We start from the raw sequence: 19,283 nt of genomic DNA on the forward strand, positions 1-19,283 counted from the left end.
CTCGAACTCTGGGGCTTAAGTAATCCTCCTGCCTCAGTCTCCTGAGGCTGGAGCCACCATATGCGACGACCTGAAGTAAGTAGTTTTAAATGCCAATTTCACACTATACTTCTAAAAGTTATACATTTCACTAGAGCAAATGTCAAGCAAGTCGATTTTGATGTGGAAGGAAGAGACACAACATCGATACCTAAGCTTCCAGACAGGGGAGAGGATTTACAAAGATCTAGAAAGCCAGGCAGAGAATGGTCTATCTTTCTGGGAAAAACATCTGCATGCAGCCGATGAAACCCCCGAAGAAATGCTGTAGTGTCTCAAGTCCCTCTTCAATCTGCTCAGCGTCCCTTCCTGTGACTCTTATATACAATATATTTCACCTTTTACTCACAGAAAGACATATCAACATAAAGGCAAATTCAAACATTCAGATGAAATCTAAAACACAATTGAGTTTCCAAATAGCTTTCTAGTTGGCCTTGTACAGCCTCAACAGCCAGATCACTATTCCTAATTCTTTATCATCCCTGATTAAAATAATTTACAGTGCCAGTTTCCCTTCAAATGGGAATTCCAGAAAGCAATGCCTAAACATTTGCAATCTTCTTAACTGTTATTCTTTGCCATGGGTACCATCAGGCTATCTTGGTGATGTTCAGCTTGCTAACGATTACTAAGACGTCTCTCCATGGGAGTATCTACCAATCCACATTCAAGGTAAAGGAGCCACGGGGCCCAAACAACTCTCACACTACCTCAAAACATGTTTTGCTGAAATAGTCATTCTTTTTTTTTTTTTTTTTTTTTTGAGATGGAGTCTCGCTCTGTTGTCCAGGCTGGAGTGCGGTGGCACGATCTTGACTCACTGCAACCTCCACCTCCTGAGTTCAAGTGATTCTCCTGTCTCAGCCTTCCGAGTAGCTGGGACTACAGGCATGTGCCACCACGCCCAGCTAATTTTTTTTTGTATTTTTAGTAGAGACGGGTTTTCATCGTGCTAACCCGGATGGTCTCCATCTCCTGACCTTGTGATCTGCCGGCCTCGGCCTCCCAAAGTTTTGGGATTACAGGCATGAGCCACTGTGCCCGGCCGATATTTATTCTCTCTAGAAAGTTTGCATTTCTTATCTGGAAAGTCTGAAACAGAAGTCCCAAATTCCCTTTAGGAGTAAAAGGAAAACAATGTTGTAAAATAAGAATAGTTCAATAAACTGCAAGTAATCTCTGGGATGGTGCCCAAAAGTGTACAAATAGGAATCCAGGGCCATCACCTCCCAAGAGGCTGTAAGGCAGTACACCGCAAACAAAGACAAACAGCTCACCACAGCCAGAGCCCCTCTCCATAGCACCGAGGGCTTGGTAATTTATTACCTCTGGTCCCTGGATTGCAGTGAAGGAAACTGGAATGTCATACCTTCATTCACAACACTGTCTCATGGAATTATTTTTTCCGGATTCCTTGGGAAGTTAAAGTATTTGAGAAGAATATCAGGAACTGTTGTTTCAGCCTGTTTTGTGAGTAGATAATTGCCTTCCAACTCCATTATTTCAGGAAATGATGTGTGCGCCATTGTTCCCAGATGAGGGTAGCAATGTGTTTTAGCAAGACCCATACATGCATATGAAAACAAAACCGAACAAAAGGCATGCAGTCTAAGTCACTTCACTGAACTCAGACTTTCAAAATCTGGTCTCTAGATAAGAGGCTGGCCCCAGACAACCTACCCACATACCAATAACATTCTTTTGAAAGGGTGTAAGCAAAACTTGTTTTAAGAAGTGAGAAATTTTTACCAAAATTACTAAATGTGGTAATAAATAACTTCGACAAATTAAGTGCTATCAAAATGGGTTTAGCACAGAGCTATTTGAAAGGCTAAATTTTTCTCTAATTTGGGTCTGAATCAAAGACCAGCATAGGAACTAGAAGTAAAACACATTTCATCCGGATAAATACCTTTGATTCTATGGAATATATTAGCTGATCTTCCTGAAATGTGACATCATTTGTGGTACCAGCTGTATGGGTGTGCCATCGAAGGATTTACAAAACTAGTATTTCTTTGGCTTTAATATGTATTTTAAGTCCACAGAAAAAAAACTCTAATCCAACTAAGTGCTCCAAGGGGAACTGTTATGGACTTCATTCTAAGAAGCTTAAATTTCTTATAATCATGACCTGTCAACCTTTTAATGGATGGGTTACACAGAGCAAATTCCCAAATAGACATCTAGAATTGATGATAATGATAATAATTGTTATAAAGGAAACATTAAATATAGCACATGTGAGGTTCCATCTCATATATATTAACTCATTTAATCCTCAAAACAAACTTATGAGGTTAAGTATTGGTCCTTTTACCATCCCTATGTTACAGATGGGGAAACTGAGGCACAGAGAGGTTAAGTTACTTACCCATGGTCACCCAGCTAATAAGTAGTAGAACTGGGCCAGATGTGATGGCTCATGCCTGTAATCCCAGCACTTTGGGAGGCTGAGGTGGGTGGATCACCTGAGGTCAGGAGTTCGAGACCAGCCTGGCCAACATGGTGAAACCCTGTCTCTACTAAAAATACAAAAATTAGCCAGGCATGATGGTGGGCACCTGTAATCCCAGCTACTCAGGAGGCTGAGGCAGGAGAATCACATGAACCCAGGAGGCAAAGATTGCAGTGAGCCAAGATCACGCCACTGCACTCCAGCCTGGGTGAAAGAGCAAGACTCCGTCTCAAAAAACAAACAAACAAACAAAACCATAGTAGAACTGGAATTTGAACTCATAATGAACACTCTTATTATCCCCTCTGCTATACCATCTCTTGTGGTTCTCAGACACTTCTAACTCAGTTATGATAGATCATATCTTCTCTTAACAGAAGGTAGTACTGAGATGTTTTATTAATAAAATGAGAGGTACTAAGGCTGGGCATGGTGGCTCACGCCTGTACTCCTAGGACTTTGGGAGGCTAACTGGAGGAGGATCACTTGAGCTTAGGAGTTCAAGACCAGCCTGGGAAATATAGTGAGACTCTGTCTCTACAAAAAAAAAAAAAAAAAAAAAAAAAATTAGCTGGGCATGGTGATAGTGGTGAGTGCCTATAGTCCCAGATACTCAGGAGGCTGAGGTGAGAGGATTGCTTGAGTCTGGGAGGCCAAGTGTGCAGTGAGTCATGATTGCACCACTGCACTCCAGCCTGGAAAACAGAGCAAGAAGAACATGTCTCAAAAAAAAAAAAAAAGTAGTAAAAATTTTCTAGAGTTTAAATATTTTTAATAGGAACACTACGGTTCTATCATGATTCAACATTAGTTTTCAATAATTGCTGTAAAGAGATTTTATTTTTCCCTTGAACAGTATGCTGTGTTGCTATATGAAATGCTCCTTCATAAAGGGGAAACAATTTTTATGGAATATCTATGCCTAGCACTGTCATTCCACAGTTTAAGAAAGTATAATCTTTAAATGCTCTTGAAAATGCATTATCAAATGCAGAGTTAGGCTATTGAGAAATTCTTCAGTTCTTTCGTACTATACTTTTAAAAAATAGGTGTGAAGAGATCCATGTGAAAAGAGCATTAGACTACAACATATCTGTCCATCCAACCACCCATCCAACCATCCATCCAACCATCCATCCGTCCAACCATTCATCCATCCATCCAACTATCCATCATCTATCCATCCATCCATCCAACCATTCATCCATCCATCCATCCATCCAACCATCCATCTATCCAACCATCCGTCCGTCCAACCATCCATCCATCCATCCATCCATCCAACCATCCAACCATCCAACCATCCAACCATTCATCCATCCATCCAACTATCCATTATCTATCCATCCATCCATCCAACCATTCATCCATCCATCCATCCATCCATCCAACCATCCATCCATCCAACCGTCCGTCCGTCCGTCCGTCCGTCCGTCCGTCCGTCCGTCCATCCATCCATCCGTCCGTCCATCCATCCATCCATCCAATCCATCCAACCATGCATCCATCCATCCATCCAACCATCCATCCATCCATCCAATCAATAAGTTCCTTATGCCAGACCCTGAGAACACGGAATGGATAAGGCAAACAAGGTACCTGATCTAAGAGAGCCTATCTTCTCATGGGGAAAGCATTATATAAAAATGGGAGGGCACTATTTCAGACTGAGTAGTCAGGGAAGACCTCTCTTAGAGGGTGATATTTGAACAGATAGCTAAAGGAAGGATCTGGGGGAAGAGAATGCCAGGCAGAGACTCCAAGATGGAAAGAAGCTTGGATATGTTTGAAGATCAGCAAGAAGCCAGTGTGGCTAGATGAAACCGAGTAAGGTGCGCGGGGGTGCAGATGAGAAGGGAGATAGGTAGGACCTCACAGGCCCTGGTAAGCAGTTTAGATTGTATTGCATGGGACAGGAAGTTATCAGAGGGTTTTAAGCAGGTGAATGACATGTTCTTGTTCCTGCTTTCTATAAGAGACATGGCTGCTGTATGGAAAATGGATGGCAGTGAGTAGGGAGAGTGAGAGGGAAAGCAAGGAGACTGGTTAAGAGGTAGGAGTCTAGGTAAAAAATGATAGTGGCTTAGATTAGGATTGTAGCAGTGGAGCTGGGAGGAATTGGTGGTGAAATTTGGAATATATCATGAACGCCGAGGCAGCGTGGCTGATAGATTAGATGTGGAAGGTGAGGGAAGAATCAAGCATGATACCAAGATATTGATCCAAGCAACTGAGTAAATGGAGGTGCTATATACTGAGATGGGGAAGATTGCTGGAGGGGCAGGTTCAGGAGAAAGGGTCATAAGAGTTGTTTAGACATTGAGGTTTGAGATGCCTATTAGGTATCTCAGTGCAGATATTAATCAGGCAATCAAATAGGTGAAGGAAAAAAATGGGGCTGGAAATACAAATTGGGGAGTTGATAGTTAACCTCCTAAGACCTGCTGCAGGGAAGTATCTGTAGGGGAAGAGATAGTGGAGGTCTGGCCTTCAGGCATATCAGTAATTAAAGGTTGGAAAGAGGAGGAACACCCAGAGAGGCAGAAGGCAAACCAAGAATAGCTGGTCATCAAAAAGCCAAGTGAAGAAAGTGTTTCTAGAAGGAGGGAGTAATCAATTGTGCCTACTGCTGTGGAAAATAATATGAAAACTCAGGACCATTGGATTTGGCCCAAGGGAGGTGGCTGGTGGTTTCGGGGGAGGGGTGGTACTGAAAGCCAGGCTGGAAAGGGTTCAAGGGAGAATACAGAATGAGGTAAGTAGACACAGCAGCAAATACTGGAAGCTCTTTCCTGGCATTTCACTGTAAACATGAGCAGATAAATGCAACAGTAGCTAAGGGAAAATGGGAACCATTAGGAAGGCTTCTTGGGGTTAGGCGGCAGTTATAATGCATTTATATGCCAAATTAATGATTTTGCGTAATCTGTAAATTTTCCTCATCTTCTGAAAAAGTAAAAGAAATAAAATTCATTTGATAAGTGGGCGAAGGATATGAACAGACACTTGACAAAAGAAGACCAACAAACACACAAAAAAATGCTCATCATCACTGGTCATTAGAGAAATGCATATCAAAACTATATTGAGATACCATCTCATGCCAGTTAGAATGGCGATCATTAAAAACTCTGGAGACAACAGATGCTGGAGAGGATGTGGAGAAATAGGAACACTTTTACACTGTTGGTGGGAGTGTAAATTAGTCAACCATTGTGGAAGACAGTGTGGCAATTCCTCAAGGACCTAGAAATAGAAATTCCATTTGACCCAGCAATCCCATTACTGGGCATATATCCAAAGGATTATAAATTGTTCTACTATAAGGACACATGCAGACGAATGTTCATTGCAGCACTGTTTACAATAGCAAAGACTTAGAACCAACCCAAATGCCCATCGATGATAGACTGGACAGGGAAAATGTGGCACATATACACCATGGAATACTATGCAGCCATAAAAAACGATGAGTTCGTGTCCTTTGTAGGGACATGGATGAACCTGGAAACCATCATTCTCAGCAAACTGACACAGGAACAGAAAATCAAACACCACATGTTCTCACTCATAGGCAGGTGTTGAACAATGTGAACACATGGACACAGGGAGGGGAGCATCACACACTGGGGTCTGTCGGGGGGAACTAAGGAGGGAGAGCAGGGGGTGGGGAGTTGGGGAGGGATAACATGGGGAGAAATGCCAGATACAGGTGATGGTGAGGAAGGCAGCAAACTACATTGCCATGTATGTACCTATGCAACAATCCTGCATGTTCTTCACATGTACCCCAAAACCTAAAACACAATAAAATATGTACTTGAAAAAATGTTCAAGACATGCATTTTTATTCTGTACACATTTAATCCATGTTGTTTTGTTTTGCAAGAAGCAGGATAGGTTATAAATGGTTGTCTACACTTGGTTTGGCCAGTCAGCCTCAGCAGTGAGTTTTCCAGCTTACTTTTCAGTTGCTACAGCCTGCAATTTTGCTGTCTCTAACACAGAGGGAACTTGCTTTTTCCTTCATGAAAATTTAATCTACATGCTCCTAGGTGGGCAATGGAGGGGAAATGTCCACATGGAGAGCAGTAACTAGACCGCACAGGACAACATCCACCTTCTCCTTCGGGATTGCTCCCTGCATCACCACCCAATACATTTGGTGTTGAGGGACAGTGCCTTGCTTAACTTCCTCTATAGCTGAGATCAGGTTGGACCATTTAAACAAAGCTTCATGGAGAATTTGGGGGTTACAACATGGAAATGGCCACACAATAAAACGTAACTAGAGAATCTGGTTTACAAAGCGTAACTCACTCATCTCTGGCTCAGGTGCTCCTACAAAGATGACTGCATGACCCGTAGACCACCTGAGTGAGGCAGAGGCTATCTGTAACCCCTGCCCACTATGGCGGAGGGAGAGAAGAAAGAAAAGGGGTAGAGGGAGAGGGAGGGTGAGAAACAGAGAGAGAGAGGTAGGTTCTCACACCCAACTAGTCCTCTTTAAGAACTCACCGCTGGCCGGGCACAGTGACTCACACCTGTAATCCCAGCACTTTAGGAGGCCGAGGCTGGTGGATCACCTGAGGTCAGAAGTTCAAGACCAGCCTGACTAACATGGTGAAACCCCGCCTCTACTAAAAATAAATAAATAATAAATAAATAAAATACAAAACTAGCTGGGCATGGTGGTGCATGCCTGTAATCCCAGCTACTCGGGAGGCTGAGGCAAGAGAATCGCTTGACCCTGGGAAGGAGAGGTTGCAGTGAGCCAAGATTGTGCCACTGCACTATTCCAGCCTGGGCAACAAGAGCGAAACTCATCTCAAAAAAAAAGAACTCACCACTTTCACAGGTGATTAATATTAGTAAGGTCTATTCATTTCAGGACTCAAGTATAGTCTTATTCTGTGGCCTTGATTAGATACCTACATAAGATTATAAGACAATAAGCCCAACATCCATACAAGACACACACACACACACACACACACACACACACAAGATATGGAAGAGAGGAGGGGTTTTGTTATGCTCTCATGATTTCAGATACCACTGGATCTGGGATCTCCAAGTGGAAGGCAAATCCACTTCATAGAAACCTAGGTCTGTGACAGCCAGGGGCCCATTGGGGCAAGAAGGAAGGGAAGAGATTAAAATAAATCCTTGGGGACTGCTCTGCACTTTGACTAGTCATTTGTCCAGCCCTAGTGTAATCCTGTAGACAGCAATCTTACAGGCGACTTACCCCATAGAACATCCCACACTAAGGAAACCAAGAACAAAATGTTACGGGAGCTCGTTTAATCTGCACGTGGAGATGCTTTTATCCAGTGATGCGTTCAGAGAACCATCAGTCTCACAGAAGCACTCTTAAAGCTGTGTGTGCGTCTAGTGGTGATGGAAAGGGGTGTTTCTCATCTGCTTCTCCTCATTGTCAAAAATCATAGTAAAACCTCACAATCTCTTCAGCACCAGATAAAAGGGAATCTGTGAGACTTTTCTGAAAGTGAGATGAAGAAGGAACCATTTTGAGGCAGTAAACAAACAGAAAGGGAAGCAGAGGGAGGCTGGGGCTGCAGCCGCAGAGGAAATGGTCCTGAACAGCAGACACCTCCTTCAGGAACCAGGAACTAAGAGATTCTGCTTGGCTTTCCCACCTGGCAATATTACTTTCAGAGCTGCAGCCAAATGGTTACATCCCAGGTCCCACAAGTTAAGACTCTGAATACATTTCTTTTTTAAAAAATCATCAAATACAGTAGCTGCTTATTAGCTTATGATCTCACTAATGCTACTATGGTATTTTGAGGCATGATATTGTCTTTGTGGGCCAGCTAAAAGCCTAATCACCCTGTACTTCATTGTTTCTACTGGGAGATGCATTCCAAGTTCCAAACAAATGACCTAAATGAGATTTTGGGGAAAATACTGTTAATTGGGGTAACTTTTTTCCAAAAAGGTAAAATTTCAAGTTTCTATTTTTGCAGTATATAGCTTACTTTAAAAGCTTAAAAGCCTCTCCAGAGAGAAATGGCAAATATTATAAACCAGATGATAGACTACTGAGAAGCCTGACAGTTCTGATTACAAACAGTGAAACACATTCATCTAGTCTTTATGTAATGACCTCATATTCAATTACTGTAAAACACAAATGCAATGTAAATAGCGAGGATAACTCAGATCTTCCTTAACCAAACTCATGGTCAGCTTTGTAATATAGCAAGAACTCCCTTTTTTTCTCTCTTTATTTCAATCGTTTTTGGGTTGTTGGTTGCATGGAGAAACTCTCTAGTGATTTCTGAGATTTTGGTGCACCCGTCACCTGAGCGTGTACACTGTACCCAGTATGTAGTCTTTTATCCCTCGCCCCTTTACATCCTTCCTCACAAGCCCCCACGATGCCTTTGCATCCTCACAGCTTAGCCCCCATGAACTTCCCTGCACATGTCCTATGCATGAGATATAAAAGGGCATAAAACACATTCTTTGCCCTTGAACAATTTAGTCTTCTGGGAAAGGAAATGGGAAATCCTTAAACAGAGGTAGCTGCTTAATAAAAAAAAAAAAAAAAAAAAAAAAAAAAAGGGAGAGATCCAAGATGGCTGATCACTAGCAGCTCGGGCACGTAGCTCCCAGTGAAAGCGCAGAGAACGAGAGGACGCCACACTTTCAGACGAATATTTGTAGCTCACGGACCAGGAGATTCCCAGCGGAGGAGCCCCACGGGTCGCCAGTGCGACTCTTGTGGCCGGCGCGGCGGTTTTGCTGGCGCCTTAAAGCGGCAGTTCTTGGTGCAGAGTCCGGAGTTTCCTGGGCAGAAAGGCACCATCAATCTTAACACCGCTGTCTTGGTCGGCGCAGTGGATTGCTCAGTTTTCGGCGCTGGGAATCAAAAAGTTGGACGTCCGCTCAGAGACCTAGTTAGAAAGTCGGTAATTACAAAGACGACAGATGGATAAATATATAATCAAGGGAAGAAAGCAGCCTAAAAAGGCAGAGAATACTCAAAATCAGAATGCCTCTCCCTCTACAGGGGATCGCAATTCCTCATCAGTAACGGAACAAGGCTTAATGGAGAACGAGTGTGTTCCAGTAACAGAAGCAGGTTTCAAAACGTGGGTGATGAGAAACTTCTGTGAATTAAAAGAACTTGTTCTAACGCAATGCAAAGAAACTAAGAACCTTAAAAAAAGGTTTGACGAAATGCTAACGAGAATGGACAATTTAGAGAGGAATATAAGTGAATTGATGGAGCTGAAAAGCACCACACGAGAACTTCGCGAAGCATGCACAAGCTTAAACAGTCAAATTGATCAAGCCGAAGAAAGGATATCAGAAGTCGAGGACCAGCTCAGTGAAATGAAACGAGAAGACAAGATTGGAGAAAAAAGGATAAAAAGGAATGAGCAAAGTCTCCAGGAAATATGGGACTATGTGAAAAGACCTAATCTACGTTTGATAGGTGTACCTGAATGTGATGAAGAGAATGAATCCAAGTTGGAAAATACTCTTCAGGATATCATTCAGGAAAACTTTCCCAACCTAGCAAGGCAAGGTAATATTCAACTCCAGGTAATACAGAGAACACCACAAAGATATTCTTCAAGAAGACCAACCCCAAGGCACATAATCGCCAGATTTATTAGGGTTGAAATGAAGGAGAAAATACTAAGGGCAGCCAGAGAGAAAGGTCAGGTTACCCATAAAGGGAAATCTATCAGACTTACAGCAGATCTCTCAGTAGAAACCCTACAAGCCAGAAAAGAGTGGGGACCGATATTTAACATCCTTAAAGAAAAGAACTTTCAACCCAGAATTTCCTATCCAGCCAAACTAAGCTTTATGAGCGAAGGAAAAATTAAATCCTTTGCGAACAAACAAGCACTTAGAGAGTTCACCACCACCAGGCCTGCTTTACAAGAGCTTCTGAAAGAAGCACTATACATATAAAGGAACAACCAATATCAGCCTTTCCAAAAATATATCAAAAAGCAAAGAACATTAATACAGTGAAAAATTTACATCAACTAATGGGCAAAACAGCCAGCTAGCATCAAACGTCAGTATTAAAGTTATATATATTTTAATTGAATAAAAAGCCAAAACCCATCGGTATGCTGCATCCAGACCCATCTTACATGCAGCGATACACAAAGACTCAAAGAGAAGGAGGAAGATTTACCAACCAGAGAGTAAAAATAAACAAATAAACAAAAAACAGGAGATGCAATTCTCGCCTCTGATAAAGTAGACTTTAAAGCAACAAAGATCAAAAGAGGCAAAGAAGGACATTGCATAATGGTAAAAGGATCAATGTAACAAGAATAGCTAAAGATTCTATAGATCAACGAGATAGAAAATTAATAAGGATATTCAGGATTTGAACTCAGACCCGGAACAAGTAAACTTAATAAACATTTATAGAACTCTCCACTTCAAATACACAAAACATACATTACCACCTCACACCTATTCCAAAAGTGACTATATAATTGGAAGTAAATCACTCCTCAGTAATCGCATAGCATTTCATAGGTTTAAATGAAATATTGGTTGGCTGTTTGTTTGTTATCTTCTTCCCTTATTCCTTCCTGACTACATCATTAAGTATAATTATCAGTATAAAAGAGATTTTCAATACCCATTACTAAATTGCATTCCAGCCTGGGCAAGAAAGCAATACTCCCATTCTCTCTCCCTCTTTCTTTTCCTTTTTCCTCCTCCCCATTCGCTCTCTTTCTTTCTCTTCCTTTTTCCTCCTCCCCATTCTTTCTCTCTCTCAAAAAAAAAAAAAAAAAAAAAAAAAAAAAAAAAAAAACCTGAGGTATTTTCGCGCTGATTATAGAAAACAAAGTACTACCCTAAAAGTCAAAAATGGCTTAATAACTTTCTTAATTTCCTACTTATAGTGATAGTGTTCTCCAAAGCAAAAATTCAGTCACTTTGGGCTAAGAATTATGATTTTACATAAAAGAGAAACAGAGATGATCTAAATCTGAAGCCATGCCAGTAATTGTCACAAGTAACAGTCCATAGACATATCTATATATGGATGTTAAAAATTCCCATAATCTTAAATTCCAAACCAAGATCTTCACCTCTATCCCTGCCCTGTCTAGACTAGGAATTGCTATTTTCAGCTACACTCTAAAAAAAAACTCTTATGTAGGCTAATAATTTCCTCGATCTATCAGTCATACATCTGAGTCCACAGAGTAACCTTCCTGTAACACTTTCATCATGCCACTTACACTAAGAGTCCCATTACCTACAGGATAAGCGCAAATTACTAACGTTGGAAATGATGTGAAAACCACTGAAGTGATGTGTTTAAAATCTCTGTACAAATTTAGTGACGGAAGTATGAACAAAATGCAAGTCTTCTCTCAACCCCATGCACTTTCCCATTTCCAGTCTTTTTTTTTTGGGACGGAGTCTCGCTCTGTCACCCAGGCTGGAGTGCAATGGCGTGCTCTCGGCTCACCGCAACCTCTGCCTCCCGGGTTCAAGCGATTCTCCTGCCTTGGCCTCCCGAGTAGCTGGGATTACAGGCCCGCAGCACCACACCCGGCTCATTTTTGTATTTTTAGTAGAGACAGGGTTTCACCAAGTTGGTCAGGCTGCTCTCGAACCTCTGATCTCGTGATCTGCCCGCCTCAGCCTCCCAAAGTGCTGGGATTACAGGCGTGAGCCACCGCGCCTGGCTTCCATTTCCAGTCTTATCCACTGCTGCTTCAACATCCAAGAGGTCTATGGATTATTGTCTGAATTTTCCAAAAGTATGTCCACCTGTATTCTTGATAAGCAAAGGCAGAAACCAAGCTTTAGTCAGCTTCTTAGCCCTAGTACCTGGAACATAGGTGCTTACTGAACTAAACTGAACTGGAAAGATTCTGCCATCCTTTTCATAATGCAAATCCTACTGCATTCAAGTTTTATCTTTATTACGAATGATTCCCTGATCACAATGCACAAAGATAGTTCCTACCTGGGACTCAATTATTTTAGTCATACGCTGCCTGCTTAGCGTATCAATGTCTTTGATGTGGTATTATGTAATGTTATAGTCTTGGTTTTCTACTTCATTATTACACATGCACCATTCAATTATAAATTCCTTTAAGAGTGCTATTTCTGACTATCTGCCTTTTGGAATATAATTCTGACATAGAACAATGCTCATATGTTTATTAAATTCTACGCTGGCTTCCATGCTAGGTGGGGAAAAAATACAATTAGCTCTTAGATTTCTATTTTCCATCAATTGCTATATTTTTATGCCTGTAAACCAAGAGTTTTTTCTTCTCCCAAGTAGTTGGGACTACAGGCACGCACCACCACGCCTGGCTAACTCTTTTGTATTTTTAGTAGAGACAGAGTTTCACCATGTTGGCCAGGCTGGAACTCCCGACCTCAAATGATCCACCCACTTGGCCTCCCAAAGTGCTGGGATTACAGGCGTGAGCCATGGCGCCCGGCCAGGTTTTTCAAAATTCATATAAAAACATGATTAGGAATGTTCCGTTTCTTGATTTGTTTTTGGTTATACAAGTTGTACTGATTTGTGTACCATTCTATTCTTTGACATAGCCCAAATATAAAGGGATTTTTCACTTTACTTTTATTGCTAATTAAACCCCACATCATTTACATAATGAAAGAATCTGTATGTTTATGACATGAAGAAAGTGAGAAAAAAATACAATTTTCAAAAGCACTCCTAGCCATCAAGCAACACATACGCTTTTCCTATATTCTGGTATTTTTATGCAGCGATATAACTTACATTTATTATCTCCTACATATCTTTGTCCATAGATGGTATGCTCCCATCTACGGGAAAACATGTTATCACAGTGACACCTGCTGGCGTTTAGCTATAAATTTTATATTCTAAGTGAAGGACAGATTTTTTGGTGTCAAAATTTTTAATAAAATTTAATATTAGTGTTTTCCATTTAAATAATTTGTTGTATATAATTGTTAAAAACAAATCTATGTAATACACAGTTGGCCGGAGATTTTTCTTTTGTGACAACGATCTTACTGTCATTTTAATAACAATTTTCTTTAAAAAGACACTTTCCCAATAAAGCAGCTTAAGTATTCAGATGACATGAAGTTTTTTAAAAAGTGAATTAACTTGTGGCTTTTTCAAATTCTCTACAAATTCTATTTTAAGAGAAACTATTATATTAAATCAACATTACAGAATATTTTCTCTGAATTGTAATGTTAGCAATATAAACAATTTCACAAAAGTCAAAAATCAGGTCTACGTACAGAAAATTTTCAGCACAACACCGATAACCTCATACATTGACTACTATTATGGTAAAACTTCACACTCATAAATGGTGATAATATTTGCAATGGAGGCTTTTAAGGCCTGCCAGGTCTCAACCAAACTTTTCTTTTTTAAAGTAAAAAGAGGAAAACAATTGCTCCAAGGAATGACGGAATGCATATATCCTCATTCATTTCAAGTTAAAAAAAAATACAGTACTGACCACATTGGCTGCAGAGTGGATCTGCTGGCCATGGAGACTGATGCAAAGAGCTGAATCTTGTGCACACACTCTCTCCTGTTATCAGTAAACGCTGCACCACTTGAGCCTGGTGTCTGCTCTAAATGTCCTTGAATCACATACTGGCCTCTTCCCAGAATGGCACTTACCTACCTTAATCTTATACACAGTCCTATTATTTTTTTCTTTTTTCCTATTTTTTTGTAGAGATTAAGTCTCACCATGTTACCCAGGCTGGTCTTGAATTCCTGGCCTCAGATCCTCCTGCCCCAGCCTCCCAAAATGCTGGGATTACAGGTGTGAGCCACTGTGTTTGGCTCTTTTCTTAAATCGACAAATAACTGTATATATTTATTAGGTACAATGTGATACATTAATACATTACACATTGTGGAATGAGCCAATCAGGGTAATTAACATATCTACCATCTCATGTTATATTCTATCCTATGGCAAAGCCTGACCGCACAGAAAGTGGTCAAACAACAGTAAATACCTTTAATGATTCAGAATATTTTAGAGCAGAATTTCACGTACTATTAATATTTGTAGTACATGAGACTATCATTTTAGAAAGCTAGGTAAATATAAAGAAAAATTTTTGGATCCATCTGTACTATGGATTTTCATGATATCACTTACGGAATTTTTAAAAAACCATGAAAGCATTGATTAGTCTATCCGATGTGTCATTGCTAGCTCAACAACAGGCGGGCAAAACGCTATAATCCTTGTATTTCTTTGCTGTTTTGCTCTTTCTTTAAAAGAATATAATGGGTATTTCTTGGTCATAATGATGAAATAAGATTAAACTACATATAAGCTACTTAAAAAATAGACTCTAAATTGTTAGACAAATATGAGTATTGTGTTTACTTACCTTAATTTTGACTATTTCTTCAGAGATAATTTGAACCTTGAGTTTTTGTGAGGATCAAATGTTACTGAATGTACTAAGTTCCTGCTCTTTGAAGTGTATCACATCTGAAAATCTAAGCTTGTTTTCTCTTGTTTATGGAACATAAATATGAAAATATCAGAGAAAATGCTGTTTTGCTATTGTTGCCAGGCCAGTCACAAGAAAGCAATGTTTGTAACAGTTAAGATTAAAAAATGAGCAGAGGACCGGGAGTGGTGGCTCACGCCTGTAATCCCAGCACTTTGGGAGGCCGAGGTGGGTAGATCACCTGAGGTCAGGTGTTCAAAACCAGGCTGGCCAACATGGTGAAACCCTGTCTCTACTAAAAATACAAAAATTAGTTGGGCGTGGTGGCAGGCGCTTGTAATCCTAGTAACTCAGGAGGCTGAGGCAGGAGAATTGCTTAAACCCAGGAGGTGGAGACTACAGTGAGCTGAGATGGCGGCATTGCACTCTAGCCTGGGCGACAAGAGCAAAACTCCTTCTCAAAAAAAAAAAAAAAAAGCAGAATGAGGAAGAGCAGGCAGTTAAGATTTCCATTCTCTATTCATTGTATGACCTTGAATTGCACCAAGTCAATAAAGCATTAACATTTTATTGGAGTTGAAAATTATAAAATAATTATAAAACCTTTCTGAAAGACTAAAAACAAGCTACTTAGAAAATATGTCATCTGTAATGGAAACTTCAAATATTTTGACTGAATTAATGTTTAAAATATTTTTCTGGTATTTTTCATCCTGAGATACAGAATTACTACCCTAAATGGCAGGAAAAAAAAAAAAAAAGCCTCCAAGGTACAATTGTCTGAAAGGCAGACATTATGCTGAATTCCAAAGCAATAAAACCCTCTACCTTTTCATTTGCAATAGCAACCAGAAAACCCAATACCTCTAGACACTTGCACAGTAGAAAACTGTTCAAACAGTACATGGAAATGTTCAGATAGAAAGTTTATGTATTGCAAGAGCAAAGAAGAGAATTCACTATAACTCGGAGGCATCTGTGACTCTTCCAGATTTTCATGGCACTTTGGGTTTAATAGCACAGATCAAGCCCCCTCTATCTACAGGCCCCTAATAATAGCCTAAGACATTTTCACAAACCACAATAATATCCTAAAGATTAAAAATTCCAAAATTAAGTATTCAGGTAAGAGATGCACAGGTTTAGAACACTACTGAACTCTTATTTGCTTTCATTAGCTCACAAACAGTAAAAGGCCTATCCAATAGAAGCAGTAGAGACAATCATATTAGTTCATGAATAACAGGAAATAACCTCATATCAAAGATTTAGTATAATATTAAAAGAAAAGTAAAAAGTATCTTTTACACTAGAATATGGCCATGTTCTGTTTTGGAGAAATTTTAGTATGATAAAATCACCATATACTTGTCTAACATGCCATTTCTGTATAGAGAAATCTGGCCAGCTACTGAACACCAGCAATGCTAGGAAAAAAAATTTAAACTTTATTATTCTTGGCTGAATATATGGCAGATTAATGCAAACAACTAAAGGCAGCTCAGGAGACGTGAAATTCTATAGGGTAATTTAGCTCTGGATAACTGCCCTAAAGGCGACCCCATCCCTGCAGCCTAGGAAGGCCCCATTTGTTAGGAGCCATACCTGCGTGAGGGACAGTAATCAAAGTGAGGGACTCTCTCAGTCTTCACCTGCCACAACAAAATACCACAGACTTGGTGGCTTAAATAAAAATTAATTTTCTTACAGATCTGTTGGCAGGAAATCTAAGGCCACGGTGCTGAAAAATGTGGTTCCTATGAGGCCCCTCTTCCTGGCTTACAGATGGCTGCCTTCCTGCTGTGTCCTCAGGACTTTTCCTCTGTGTGCGGAAAGGGAGCTCTGGGGTCTCTTTTCCTATGAGGACACCAGTCCTATTAGATTAGGGCCATGCCCTATGACCTCATTTAACCTTAATTACCTCCTTAAAGACCCTATCTCCAAATACAGGCACACTGAGGTTATAGCTTGATGAATTCGGGGGAGACAAAATTCAGTCCATAACAGGGACTGAGCTGGATGAGCAGGAGGACTTGTAAGGCCTCAAAGAGCACTGTCCTCAAGAAATAAACTAGGAAAACACCTACATTTACCCTTCTTCGTTATTCAGGAAGAGATATAAAGGAAGAAAAGTCTCCTGTGGGAATGCCTCACCGAAGGCAACAGTCACATATTTAGGGCTGAAATCCACATTTTGTGTGTGTAAAGCATTAAGGAGTAGAAAAGGGAAAGGCAGGGAATCTAGGGTGAAAACGGATTTTGAAGTGGTCTGTGGTTTGTAGTGTCTAAAGAAACAAATTGGTGCTGCAGGGAAAGAAAAATCTTCTCTGTAGGACTATACTTCAAATTAAAAAAAAATCCCCCAAAACAAAGTTCAGAGGAATGTGAACTTAAAAAACTACTGACCACATTAGAAAACTAATCATCGTAAACTTGTTTCAGCAAAAACAAGCAACAAATTCGGACCCATAAAAAAGAAAATACTGAAATTATCACATACAGAATGTAAAATAAGTACTTTTAATATGTTTAAAGAAGAGAAAAAGAGGAAATAATGAACTATCCCAAACGACCAGGAATGTTTAAGAAAGAATCAAACAACTCTTCTGAAAGTAAAAAAAAATAATAACTACAATTAACAACTTAATAGATGGGCAAAATAGGTTAGAGATAGAATGAAGACAGAATTAATGAAATAGATTTAAAGAAATTATGCAGAATTCAACACCTAGAGACAGACAGATGGAAAATACGAAACAGGGATGAACAGATTTGGAGCAGACAGTGAGATGGTAAAACGGAAGTCTAATTTGACTTCCTGAAGGAGAGAATAGAGAGGATGAGGGAGATACCATATTCAAAAAGATAGTAGCTGAGAATTTTTCAGAATTTATGAAAAGTGCCAAATTCTCAGATTCAGGAAGGTCAATGAATCCCAACAGGGCAATGAAAAGAAATATACAGCTAAACATATTGTAGTATGGCCACATTTGACTGTAAAACACCAAAGATAACGATCTTAAACATGACTTGAAAAAGAAGGCAAATTAGCTACAAATACTGATCAGGCTGACAACCGCCATTTCAGAGCAGCAATGGAAGAAAGAAGCCAGTAGCATATTATTTAATATAAGAAAACAGCTGTCAACCTATAATGCTATCCGTAGCTACTTTCGAGGATAATAAAACAGTAAACTTCTAGGTACATCTACATAAACACTGACCGTACAAAATAACTATTTTTATAGTTAAACCAAGATAGAACTAGATTCTAGACAACAATTTGTAAGTTGAAGAGAGAAATCAGACTTTGTACAAAAATCTCTAATGTATAGGAAGAGGGTAAAGATGTTAACTTTAGGTTAACTATGTAAGTTAAATTTCCTACTAAGCACTTAATTAAAAGTTAATTTTTACATATAAATCAAATACATATCAAAAGTGATTTGAAAACTGGGAATGTTTAACTTTGAAAGTAGAAGAAAAGTAGATGGAAAAATGAAATGAAACAAACTCAAGCTGAAAGAAGGCAAGAAACAGAAAAGGTGGGACAAAAAGCGCAAGTAAGATGATATAAAGAAATCTTAATGTATCAGGAATCTTGACAAATGGAAATGAACTGAAAAACACCAGTCACACAGTTTTTAAGGGGCATATCTAAAACACGTAACAGCAAGGTTTAACAGAAGGATAAAAAAAGATATATCCTATAAATCTAGCTAGCTGCTATCATCTACATAAATATAATATATATTTTATATTTATGTATATATTTATAATTCTATTTATAACAAAACTTCAAAATATATAAAACTAAAATTGACAGAATTACAGGGAGAAATTGGCACATTCACTGGAACAGAAAATGTCAACACATCTCAGAGTCTGAGAGATCAAGCAGAAGACAGAGAACAGTAAAATAGAAAAAACTAGAATTACACAATTGACAACTTTGGCCTAATGGACATCCAACAACTAAGAACCAAGCATACTTTTCAGGTACTCATGAAACATCTGCAAAAGCAGGTTATAATCTAGGTCATAAAGCAAATCTCAACAAATACTAACAAATCGGTCTTACATGTACCTATTTTCTAACCACAATTCAAATTCAATTAAAACAAGAATCAATAAATATCGAATTTAAAAATACACATGCTATGAAATGGAAAAAAAAAAAGTCTCATATGTTAGTCCAAAAATAAATAAGAAATAAAAATTAAAAATATGGCCGGGCGTGGTGGCTCACATCTGTAATCCCAGCACTTTGGGGAGGTCAAGGCAGGTGGATCACGAGGTC

General features: G+C 39.5%; 1 protein-coding gene across 1 annotated transcript in view; it reads right to left on the reverse strand.

The window, feature by feature from the left end:
• Positions 1-19,283, reverse strand: part of BLOC1S5 (biogenesis of lysosomal organelles complex 1 subunit 5) — a 479,535-nt gene that overhangs the window by 395,736 nt on the left and 64,516 nt on the right. The window lies entirely within an intron of this gene.

This window comes from Aotus nancymaae, unplaced genomic scaffold, assembly GCF_030222135.1.
Source record: "Aotus nancymaae isolate 86718 unplaced genomic scaffold, 86718_ANA_hifiasm-v0.15.2.pri h1tg000051l, whole genome shotgun sequence".
In the NCBI taxonomy this organism is placed as follows: domain Eukaryota; kingdom Metazoa; phylum Chordata; class Mammalia; order Primates; family Aotidae; genus Aotus; species Aotus nancymaae.